This window comes from Cnephaeus nilssonii, assembly GCF_951640355.1.
Source record: "Cnephaeus nilssonii genome assembly, chromosome: 13".
Classification (NCBI taxonomy): domain Eukaryota; kingdom Metazoa; phylum Chordata; class Mammalia; order Chiroptera; family Vespertilionidae; genus Cnephaeus; species Cnephaeus nilssonii.
Genome location: NC_137084.1, coordinates 20,923,317 through 20,936,644, shown reverse-complemented (window position 1 = coordinate 20,936,644; position 13,328 = coordinate 20,923,317).

The window sequence follows — 13,328 nt, the reverse complement described above, 5'->3', positions numbered from 1 at the left end:
GTTGACATTTATTTTCTGTAATGTAAAAAAAAAGCATTTTTCTAGGTTTTCAAGTAAAAGCACAGTTACCATAAAAATGTAACAACCGGTATCCCATAATCCTCCAGGGCTAATAGTGAGTAAGTTTTGTCATTACTCCTATTCTGATCTTCATACACAAAGCACTTAGCAAAACAATGATTGATTTTGGTTCTCTGTGGCTGATCTTTTCTGTTACTGTAGTACCCTCCAGGACTAAATCTCCTGCCCCTTCCATCCTTCTCCTAAAGGCTGGGTTCCTAATGTAGCAGGCAAGGTTTGGCCCTTCACTAATTGTTTTACACCAAGCCTGAGATAAACATTGTGCCTCCTACTAGAGGCAACCAATCAATGTTTCTCTCTCAGAAAGAATTTGGAGGAAAATGAATCATTTTCAGAATCAATCTTCCCAGAACTACAAAAAATATGGGTTTGCAAAGAGCTCATTAAGGGCTGAACCAAGACACATCATGGTGAAATAATGTAACACTAGAGGAAATGGAAAGGATTCTATAAGCTTTAAGAAAGGAAAAAAAGTTTTTTCCATACAAAGGACTAAGAATTACATTAGAGTTTTCAATATCTTCAAAAAAAATTAGGGTTTGCTTTAGGAGCCCATATAAAATGAAAACTAGAATAAAGAAGCTAAGCCTTCAAAATTAGGGGAAAAGATTACCCAATGGAATTTGCCAGCCATGCAAAAATGTGAAGGTAAAAGGTATTTTCAGACATGCAGTGTCAAAACCAATTTATCTTTCATGCATCCTTTCTCAGGAAGCTACTTAAAGATTTCTCCAAGAAAGAGGAAAGTATGAGATACAGGGGATCCTACACAAGAGAGGAAAAGGATCCTAGAACTGTGAAGGGGGGTATAAAGATGACACTGGAACAGCAAACCTTGAGATCAACCAGTCCAAATGGAAGTGGTTTAGTACACTCTAGTAAAAAGTTCATCAATAGGATGAGATTAACAGATTACCAACTGTTTTTAAATTAGTAATAAGAGGTCCATATATCTGGGAAAAGTATGAGGCTGAGTTAGTAATGAATACATTAAAAGTCATCAATAGGAGAAAAAAGACAAATTGGGGGGTGGGTATTGTATAGGTAAGGAAAAAATTATCATAGCACACTCCAAAGGTTCAGCTGTGAATAGCATTTATGTGGTCATAAATTACTTATAAAATCAAGATTATGAAATAACTATATGGTGAGGATAGTATGTGAAGGGGGAAGAATTAGAGCAAAGGTGAAAGAAAAGTTAAATCTTCATTTGTCATTATGGAAAGTCATTAGATAATGACTAACACTGGAAAATCAAGATGTAGCAATGATAAGCACATTATTATTTAGAGATACGGAAGCAAATGTCTGAAGAATCAGCTAAAATAGTTTAAAGTAGTTGCTCTATGGGTCAAAGTGCAAAAAAGTTTTTACAACGCTATTACAAGCAAGCTTGATAAAGTCAGAAATGAACCAGTTTTGTGGTAAATATAGTTTTCTGCGCTTCTGAAAAAGACATATGTATATTTGTAGATTACTATAACAGAATCCAAAACATGTGGATTCAAATTCTATCTCCTCTTACTGGCTGTGTGACTTCCCTAGAGTTCAGTTTCCTCATCTGCATAACAGAGACAATGACACTTATTTCACTGTGTGAGGATTAAATGAGGTAATGTATTTAAGTCTTGGTTTATCACAAAGGTTTAATAGCCAGTGACTACGCATCAAATGGTTATGGGTTCGATTCTGGTCATAGGTTGCAGGTTCGATTCCGGGCCCCACTCAGGGTAGGTGCAGGAGGCAACACGATAGACGTGTCTCTCTCACATCAATGTTTCTCTCTCTCCTCTCTCTCTCTCTCCTTCCCCCACTTCCGTTCTCTTAAAAAAAAAAAAATCCTCCAGTTAGGATTAACAAAATTAAAAAAAAAAGAAAGAAATGAGGATGATTACATGTACAAAATGTGCCTTTTTGATCATTTAAAAGAGACATGTAATATTTAATTTGAAGCTTCATACTTACTTTAATCTTAACAAATCAAAATACTCTCATATTTCAATACTATTATTATAAGTATCTCCAAAAATGCATATGCCTTCCCATATTTTGAATCACAACTTGAATAGCTGAACAATGATTCCATAAAGGAAAGTAGTCATTACTGGCCGGGTAAGCTCAGTTGGTTAGAGCATCAACCCAATACACTAAGGGTGGGGGTTAGATCCCCAGTCAGGGCACACAAAAGTAACCAATGAATGCATAAATAAGTGTAACAACTTGATGTTTCTCTCTCTCTCTAAAAAATCAATCAATAAAAAATTTTTAAGTATATGAAAAAGCTTTCTTTATTAAAAAAAAAATCCTGACTATCTTTATTTTTAACACTTGGCTTCTAAGTGTTACTAAAAAAATTTTCTTGTAAATAGTTCATTTATTTATAGTAATTTATAATACTAAATTTATTGTTTATAATACAATTATTTATAACAAATATTAGTTATAATAAATATATTCTATTTATAATCACTTAATTGTTTATAATATTTCATTATAAAATATACATTTGAAAAATACATTTATTATAAAATACTTAAAGAATTATAAATATATTACAAAATGATTAAAACATTACCTCAGCATTCACCATATTACTGACTCTGTATTTTATAGTATTGCTATTTTTCATTTAAAAAGCTTTATTTTAAGCACGTAATAAAAATCTGTCTTTTACCACAATTAAATGCCAGAAAGGCTTTTAAATCTTTGAAAGTATTTATTAAAAAATTACATCTTAAATACTCTACAGTGGAAAGTAAGTTAGTCTATAATCCTGATAGGGGTCAGAGTAATAACACAAAATGGACAAATTACACTGTCATTCTACTTAAATTATTTAAGTTATTTAATTTGACCTGTAGACAGTCTCTTGTCTTCTCATCATGCCTGACTATTAAGTGGGAGGTCTTCATTCATGATGATCCTTTAATAGAAGCAAAGCTTTCTCCATTTAACCCATGCTGTTATCAATCATGTACAGGGATAAATGAGCCTGTAAGATTTTGCCAGTATCACAAATGACACTGTGACCTGAGGCCAGCATCTTTATTTGCTTCTCCAGTGATTCACTTCAGCAGATATTAACCAATTTTATAATCCATGAAAGGCAAAATTAAAGGACACCATCCATAAAACAGAATAATTCCTATCAGCAACAAAGTGATGTGTGTATTATCTTATAAATTATATGACCATACAGTGTGGTAATGTAATGAAGTAAAGATGGTAATAATCAAATGCCTAGGGCAAACGCTAATATGCATTTAATCACACAGCATAAAGCCGTTTGTCACTACAGTTGAATGCATGTGTACATAAAATACATGAGTCACGTCCTTATTGTTATACTATAACAGCATCAATTTCACACTATCATTTCACATAATAACGACTGTGAGCTTTGACATTAGCTAAAACATTAATAGAGTGTAAACAAAATCAACAATAGCTGTACAAATACCAAAAATTGATTTTTCAGTAACTAAAGTATTTTCCCCCAAAATTCTTTGTTAAAAAGCTATAACTTCCAAGTTTCCTTTTTTTAATAGCCCCTACGTTGGTATCATCATATTGCATTTATTCTCAGGAATACTATTAGTACTTAAACTATATGCTATATCAGTCTTATAAGCATATCTCCTTCATAAGTAATTATAAATATAAAATTTAGATGTGAAATACGGGTGACATTTGTCACAAAAAGTGAAAACTGTATATATATGCATACATACATGTTATATATATAAAAGCTAGTGTGTATATATATATATATTTGAAGAGACAGTGTGTAAATATATTTTAAAAGTATTATATGTATACACCTAGTGTATGTATATTTCTTTAAAAGACTGAGAAAAAATTACCAAAACATGACTCATATTCTATCTTGTATAAGCAATAGTTGTGTTAACCATTATATTGCAAGTTCCTTGATTAGTGCCAAATCTCATTCACTTTTATATCCTCACATTGCCCAATACAATAATTTACAAAAGTCAGGCACTCAATGTTTCTCACATTGCATGTTGCACTGTATTTAACAGAACACTTGCATCCTTTGGAAAGGTGGGGAGTAGGATACTGGGAAACTGAGACAAATAAAGTCACATGTGCAATCAGAGTGTTTCCTGTATCTGTGATAAACAAACTTTGATAGGTATCACAACACTAGAAAAGGCCTAGAGAACAATAATTATATAATGAGGGAAAATGGAAAAGCATCCACATACGAATTTTTAAAATGACTTTTTATATACAGAGTAGAGGCCCAAAGCATAAAATTCGTGCAAGGGGCTCAGCCCTCGCAGCCTCAGCAGCCCCAGCCAGCCCTCGCAGCCCCAGCTTCATCCAGAAGGTCGTCCAGACGGCTGTTCAGTCTAATTAGCATATTAGCTCTTTATTATACAGGACTAGAGGCCTGGTGCATGAAATTCGTGCATGGGTAAGGGTCCACAGGCCTGGCCGGTGATCAGGGCCAATCTGTGGGGTGACTGGTGGGGCAATCAGGGGGCCCCCCGCGGGCACCTGCGTTGGCCAGCCTGGCGCCGCCTGCTTGCCAGCACCGCCCCCTGCCGCTGCTGGTCCCTCGGTGGGGCAACCAGCGGGGCAATCAGGGGGCCCCCACTGGCACCTGCCTTGGAGGCAACCAGTGGAGCGATAAGGGGGTGGCGCCCACTCACTGGCCAGCCCCGCCCACTGATTCCCCCACCACGGCCACCAGTCACCTCCCTCTGTGGGAGGCAACAATCAGTGGGGCAATCACTTGCTCACCAGCCGCCCCAACCCCTGCCCTCACCGGCCAGCCCTGACCCCTGCCACTGCCGCTGCTGGTTGCCTCCCCCTGCAGGATGACCAGTGGGGTGATCAGGGGGCCCCCGCTGGCACCTGCCTTGGCTTGCCTGGGACCTGCAGTCTGGGGACAGCTCCTGCATTGAGCGTCTGCCCCCTGGTGGTCAGTGCGCATCATAGCGACCAGTCATTCCACCACTCATTCTGCCGTTCGGTCAATTTGCATATTAGGCTTTTATTATATCTATATCTATCTATATAAAAGGCTAAAATGCAAAGTGTCCCCTCAGAAGTTCAACCGGAGACCAGGAGTTCAATTGCTCGCTATGACATGTGTTGACCAACCAGAGGGCGGTGTTGAACAAAGGAAGGCCCCGGCCAGCAGCCAGAAAGAAGTTTGGCCGGCAGCTGGAAGGCCCCGATCAGCCCCGATTGCCGGCCAGGCCTAGGGACCCTACCCATGCATGAATTTCATGCACTGGGCCTCTAGTAGGCTAATAAAAAACAGTGACATAATTCAATAAATCTCTGTTCAAGAAACTGCAGGTGATACATATTTGAGTCAATGGTATTTACCTTCAAGGTCTGTAAAAGTGAATAGAGCATTTATTCAAATAAGTGTAACCCCAGACATGATAACACTAAGCATGATATAAAACACACCACAGATAGCCCTGGATGGTGTGGCTCAATTGGTTGAGCTTTGTCCCATGTACTGAGAGGTCACTGGTTCTATTCCCAGTAAGGGCACATGCCCAGAAGAGGGCATGTAGGAAGTAACCAATTGAGGTTGTCTCAATGTTTTTCTCTCTCTATCCCTCTCACTTCTTTTCTCTCTCTCTCTTAAATCAATAAAAACACTTTTTTTTTTTTTAAAAGGCACCATAGATTAAAAAGGGGGCTTTAAGTGTTTGGAGAGTTCAAAGTACACAGTGCCAAAGCCTCATTTATGTTACCTATAAAATAAGAATGCTAAACTAAGTTTAAATTTTTATTTGTTAATTTGGAAATAACCTCATTAACCAAAATAATTATAAGTGCAATAGCAAACTGGAGTAAATGGTATCAGGGCTACTTGTAGCAGTGTAATTCTGATCTAATTAACCTATGGAGAAGAATTCTTAGGCTATTGAGGAATTCAAGAAATAGTTCAAAGGGAAATGGAATTTGGCAGAAGGATAACATGGTAGTTCTTACTGACACAAATTGATCTGGAATATAAAAGGGAGATCCATGAGCAGTTCTCACAAAATGAGATATAGGTAGTAGTTTAAGGTTATAAATAATCAAGGAAAGGTTAGGGGATAGGAGAAAAATGGAAACATTTCACATCTTACAGAAAGAAGCCAGTAAAGATCAAGGGATTAAATATGAAAAGAGGGGATAACTGAAGAAATGAAGTCTTGGAGTTAGGTAAAAGAGAAACACATTGTTGAATGATTAACCTTAGGAAAAAAAGAACACACTCTTTTCTTTCTTAGGAAGTACAGTGAAGAATTATGTGATAGGGTCAAGATACAGAGATTGTTGAGGTTCCAGAAGGGAATAGAATATTATAAAATCAAGTGTAAATCTGACATTGTTAAATAAATTGCAAAATACCAGAACTAAGGGGAGTTTTAAAGTCTGAAAATATTAATGTAAATAAAGAAAGAAAACAAAAAGTTTTCATCCATTCAATAAATAGTTGTTGGCCCTTCTATATTCAAAAACGTAATGATTTTAAAAAAACAACACAGAGACCTTGTGCTCAAGGAACTGTGGTAGAGAGAGATACAAATATATAAAGGTAAGTATAATACAACTAGAGGCCCAGTGCACAAATTCGTGCACAGGTGGGGTCTGGCCAGGCGCCCCGATCAAGGCCGATGGGGCCAGGCCAGCCAGGGGGAGGGGACACAGGAGGTTGGCCAGTTGGCTCCGCCCCAATCATGGTTGAGGCCAGCCGGGGGTGGGGAGGCCTGCGGGCGGTTGGCTGGCCAGCCCTGCCCGTTGGTCAAACTCCCGGTCGAGGGGACAATTTGCATTTTAGCCTTTTATTATATCGGATGTGCAGTGGTAGAGATCCCAGAGAGTTTTATGGTAGGAAAAAGAAGGGGCTTCTAATCCAGCAAGGTCAGCAACTACCTGGAGAAAGTGAGGTCTGGGCTAAAACTCTTAAAAGTTAAGAAGTTAGCAAATTGAAAGATTAGGTAACGGTATTTTAGAACAGCAAAACAGCATAAGCAAAGGCACAGGTGGAAGAAACAACATTTTATTTATTTACTTTAACACATTTTTATTGATTTCAGAGAAGAAAGGAAAGGGAGAGAAAGATAGAAACATCAATGATGGGAGAGAATCATTGACTGGCTGCCTCCTGCATGCCCCACACTGGGGATCGAGCTGGCATTCTGGGTGACCAGAATCAAACCTGGGACCCTTTGGTCCAAAGGTCAACTCTCTTTCCACTACACCAAACTGGCCAGGGCAAAGAAATCTTATATGAAGAACTAAAAGCAGTTTGAGATTAAAGTCTAACATGAAAGGCTGGGAGAAGATGCAATGAGGCTCAAGAAGCAGGCAGGTCTTGAGGGTCATGTATTGCCACATTAAGGAGCCTGAACAAATTAATACCTATACATTTTGCTCTCTCATATAGAATGCCTTCCTCTATCTTTGTTTAAACATATTTAAAAATCAGATCAAATTCCATCTCCTCCATGAAGTTTTTCTTATGAATCCAGCTCACACCAATTTCTCCTTTTTTGGACTGTACTTGTTGCCTGTACCATGTGATCAGTACTTTAGTGTGTATATTGCCCCATTCTCTTATTGTCTATTACATATAATTTTGTATTTTTACATCAATTTAGAATGCTTCCATTAACAATGTTATTTTTTCATTTACTGTTTCATGTTATTAAGTTGCAGTGGGAAATATGCTTTGGGAACACTTGGTAAATATTTTAATTATAAGTTATGCAAAATTAAACACCTACTGTATTTTCCGGCGTATAAGACGACTGGGCGTTTAGAAGATTTTCCTGGGTTAAAAAGTCGTCTTATACGCCGGAAAATACGGTAGTTTCTTGAAAGAAAGTATTTTATACCATTACTAGAGGCCCAGTGCACAAAATTCATGCACGTGGCGGGTGGGGAGTCCCTCAGCCTGGCCTGCACCCTCTCACAATCCGGGACCGCTGGCTCCTAACCACTCGCCTGCCTGATTGCCCTTAACCACTCTGCCTGCCTGCCTGATCACCTCTAACCCCTCTGCCTGCCTGTCTGATCTCCAGTAACTGCTCACCTCTAACCACTCTGCCTGCCTGCCTGATCGCCCCTAACTGCTCGCCTGCCTGCCTCATCACCCCTAACCACCTCTGCTTGCCTGCCTGGACACCCCTAACCCTAACCTCTCTGCCTGCCTGCCTCATCGTCCCTAACCACTCTGCCTGCCTGATCACCCCTAACTGCTCACCTGCCTGCTTGATTGGCCCTAGCTGCCTCTGCCTCAGCCCCTGCCGCTGCAGCTTTGTCCGGATGTCCATAATGATGTCCAGAAGGTCATTTGGCTGTCTGGTCTAATAAGCATATTATGCTTTTATTATTATAGATGAGTAAAATATTCTCTATTCACAATAAAATATTTGCCAAATTTCTCCTTGTTTTAAAAAAAGGAATAGGGATTCCATATACAAGATTTTAAATTTAGAAATATTTAATTCTAAAAATGAATGGTTTGAGGCATGTGAAGGAAATGAAAGAACTGGAAATTCTCTTCATAAGGTTCATTATGGGACATGAAATGAACTATTAATGGAATTTTAAATTTAATTAGTCTAATGCAATACAAAAGAGATCTTTGGATCAAGTACATAAACACTAATTTTGGCCACCTTGTAAATAAAATGTAGGAAAATCCTTTAAGTATTTCTTAAAACACTAATAACATTTAACTAATCTAAACTTCAAATTTTTTCAGGCTGATTCTAAAGCAACTGGATATTTATTGCTCATTGAACTTAAATTAAAACTAAGAGTTTTAGTTTTATATGAAATTAATCAGTGCCAGAGAATTTCATAAAGGCTTTTTTTTAATAACAAAATTTCCATTGGTCATATTAAAACTAAGAATGTTGAATGGCTTGCTGATATTCTCTATCATGTCAATATTAGGAAATAAAATGAGTTATGAAAATTACATGAATAACTTACAATAAAAATTTTCACCTAAAATAGTCATATTACAACAAAAACATTTTTACCTTTATTATCTACATAATCATTTCCCAAAGTGTATTCTAAAGGGCACAAGATCCATAAGATACATCTCTAAAAACAGGTTCTCTGGTCAAATAAATCTGGAAAATGCTGCATACTAACTCCCCATCTTAGAGAATAACAGTGCCATCACATAGTTAGAAGCTGTTTAACCCAAATTTCCCAAGTTTATCTTGACCACGGAACACTTTAAAAAATTAATAATGCAAACTAATACTCTCAGAAGCATGTGTTCCAAAGAATGTAATCTGTATAATTGTTTTATGTTCTCACTTTGCTAGTGTTCTGATTTATGAAAATTAATTTCCCAGTAAGAAACACTATCTCCATTCAACAATTTCCAGGACTGATAAAAGAATATTAACTTCAGCCAAAACCGGTTTGGCTCAGTGGATGGAGCGTCGGCCTGTGGACTGAAAGGTCCCAGGTTCGATTCCGGTCAAGGGCATGTACCTTGGTTGCGGGCACATCCCCAGTAGAGGGTGTGCAGGAGGCAGCTGATCGATGATTCTCTCTCATCGATGTTTCTAACTCTCTATCCCTCTCTCTTCCTCTCTGTAAAAATCAATAAAATATATTTAAAAAAAAAGAATATTAACTTCATCAAAGGTATTTACCATTACATCAACCACTTCCTTCAACCACACACAGCCTTGTATGTTTACCTCGGTGTGTTCCAGTAATATGTGCTTCAAATAAAAAATAGGACCCAAGTTCTAGTCCAGTAAAACTATAGATTGTGGTTCAAGAAATCAATGTAAAAGGTCTTTTTTTAAAAAGACTCTTTTTAAATGAAAGGCTAGGCTAGCCCTGGCTGAGTAGCTCAGAGTGTCATCCTGGTTTGATCTCTGGTCATGGCACATAAAAGAAGCAACCAATGGCTGACTATGTGGCTCAGTGGTTGGGCATTAACATATGAGCCAGGCGGTCACAGTTAGATTTCCTGTCTGGGACCCATGCCGGGGTTGCAGGCTTGATTCCCAGTAGGGGGCATGCAGGAGGCAGCCAATCAATGATTCTCTCTCATCACTGATTTTACTATCTCTCTCTCCTTCTCCTTTCCTCTCTAAAATCATTTTTTTTTAAAGAAGCAACCAATGAATGCATGTATGAATGGAACAACAAATCAATGCCTTTTTCCCTATTTCTAAACTCAACAGAAAAATGTAAATGAAGGCTAGGCTAGAAAAACACAAAATCCTATATAATAAAGAGCTAATATGCTAATTAGACCAACAGCAGAACGGCCATCCGGACAACCTTCCAGATGAAGCCGGGGCTTCAAGGGCCAAGCCCTTTGAACGAATTTCGTGCATTGGGCCTCTAGTAGAAACCATAAGAGTAGTACAAAGGTAAGTACTGCCTCATGTGTATTTTATTTAAGTTGTATATACATATATTTATACTGGTCTGCATGTAAAATGTATTTCTTAATGTGGGTTGTAATAATAAAAACTTAAGAACGCACCCTGGCTGGGTGGCTCAGTTGGTTGGATCATTGGCCCCATACACCAAAAGGCTGCTGATTTGATTCCTGGTGGGGGCAGGTACAGGAGGCAACCAATTAATATTCTCTCTCCTCTCCCTCCCCTCCCCTCCCCTCCCCTCCCCTCCCCTCCCCTCCCTTCCTCTCCCTTCTCTTCTCTTCTCCCTCCCTCCCTCCCTCCCTCCCTCCCTCCCTCCCTCCCTTCCACCTCCCCCATTCTCTTTCTCTCTTTCTCTCCTTCATCCTCTCTTTCTAAAATCAGTAAACATATCCTTGGGTGAGGATTAAAATAAAACTTAGCCGAAACCGGTTTGGCTCGGTGGATAGAGCGTCGGCCTGCGGACTCAAGGGTCCCGGGTTCGATTCCGGTCAAGGACATGTACCTTGGTTGTGGGCACATCCCCAGGTGGGGGGCGTGCAGGAGGCAGCTGATGGATGTTTCTCTCTCATCGATGTTTCTAGCTCTCTATCCCTCTCCTTTCCTCTCTGTAAAAAATCAATAAAAAATATATATATTAAAATAAAACTTAATGCTATGAGTTCAAAAAAAGTTAGGTTAAACAGACTCCTTTACTGCAGGACTTCTTAGAACCTTTAATGAATCATCAAGAGCATTTGTGACCACAGGAACCTTTTTCAATTGAAGCATTTTGCAGGACTAGTATTTCTTGGAACACAATTTAAGAAATAGTGGCTTTTGGAAACTATGCATCCCCAAGTGTTTTGAGGCACATAATATAAAACCAATATTCAATGTTCCCCCTCTTTCAGAATATCCACAGATTTCTCATATTAACTGCTGGTTCTTAATTAATTGGTCAATTTGATAATGGTTTTAATTTGATTAGCACCAAGTAGTTAGTACCTGTGTTTCAGTTCTGGCTCTATCACTTATTGGCTTGTTATTAGCCTTGCATTATTATTTATTCTTTTTCCCACAGCTTCCTCATATGGTATAAAAAGACTAATAGGAATAGTTAAGTCACAGGTTTTGGGACTTATTTAGGATTACATGTGAACATACACATAAAGGAGTTGGCCCAGTACCTGGCATGTAATAAGCATTCAACATCTGATAGATACCAATTACTATCAGAATAACACTATTACAGCATCAGTAATTCTGAAATCCAATCAAAGCGAAAGAAACTAAAAACACTATGCTGCCACCCAGTGGACACTGATGCACTATGATAGCAGGTTCCTTCCAGATATTACTGTAGGAAGCAACATAAAAACGAAAATATTCTCTCAAGTTACATCAGCACAATTTGTAAACCATCAGAGTGGGGGATATAATGTTTAAAAATTCAATAATACTTTAATTCAACCCTGAAACCAGGAAGGGTTATCATAAACACTAAAATTGACTAAAGAAATGGGTAGAGAATAAAACTATGAAGGGCTGTGGAAAAAATTCCACTCACATAGGCCAGACTGCTGTTTCAGTCAGGGTTCCTTCTTAAAAGTACAACACAAACACAGCCACAGGCATCTACCACATCTAAGGCAATACAGCACATAATCAAAAGTTAAAGGATTTCACAGTGGAATCTTCCCGTTTTCTTCCTAAATGGAATATACCCATTACAGGCATACATTGATTGACTGGCTGGTTTTGTTATATTTCACAGATGCTGCAGTTTTTATCAATGGAAGGCCAGGCCCTCCACTTGCGGAAAGATGACCACTCGCTGTGCTGCAGCAGCCCGGCCCCAAAGCCCCGTATCTCCGAGGTGGTCTGCAGGGGTGGGGGACGCCCAGTCCCGTTAGGCCTGCGAAGTCATTTCGCCCAGCCCTGCCACTGCCTCTGGGGGTGACCTAACTAAAGGTTTGACCAAATACAGCAGGCTCATTTTAAAATATATATATATATATTTTATTGATTTCAGAGAGGAAGGAAGAGGGAGAGAGAGATAGAAACATCCATGATGAGAATCATTGATCGCTGCCTCCTGCACACCACCCCACACTGCGGATCGAGCCCACAAACCAGGCATGTGCCCTGGACTGGAATCGAACCCGGGACCCTTCAGTCCTCAGACCGACGCTCTATCCACTGAGCCAAACCGGCCAGGGCGGGCAGGCTCATTTTTAAGGTGGTCATTTTGTATGGCCCGCAAAGGATGTTACAAATATCCAAGTGGCCCCGGGCAGAAAATAGCTTCCCCACCCCTGAAAGGCTCCCATAAATGCCTTGAGAGTTCTGATTGTTTCCAAAAGCTAAGGGGGAGATTAAAAAAAAAACCAACAACAACAATGACGGGAATAATTTAAGCCCACAATCCAGCGTTATCAGAATCGCGGGGATCTGCTGGTGCGGGCGCTTCAGAAGGCGTGAGAAGTCGGTGAGCGCTAAGGAACCCGGAGTTTTCCTGGGGAGTCAGTTGCACATCCCTCGGCGCCTGGCCCGAAGGGATTCCTGCGGAGAAGGTCAGGGTCACCGCCCACAGGTCGAACTGCTGCAATCCAGGGGCACCAGGCCTGTGTGAAGTTTGTCACAAGCACGGCCAACACTGTGGCCTTGTAGTCATTTCAAAAACGTGAGGTTTCAAAATAAAACAAACAAAACCTTAAAAAACAACAAAAAACACCAAGTAAAGACAAGATCTGCGCTTTTCTATGGGAACAGACAAGACCCACCTTACTAACCAGCAGCCCCAAAGGCCGGAGAAGCCCAAGCGGAGTGAGGCCTGCGGGCGCTGGCTGC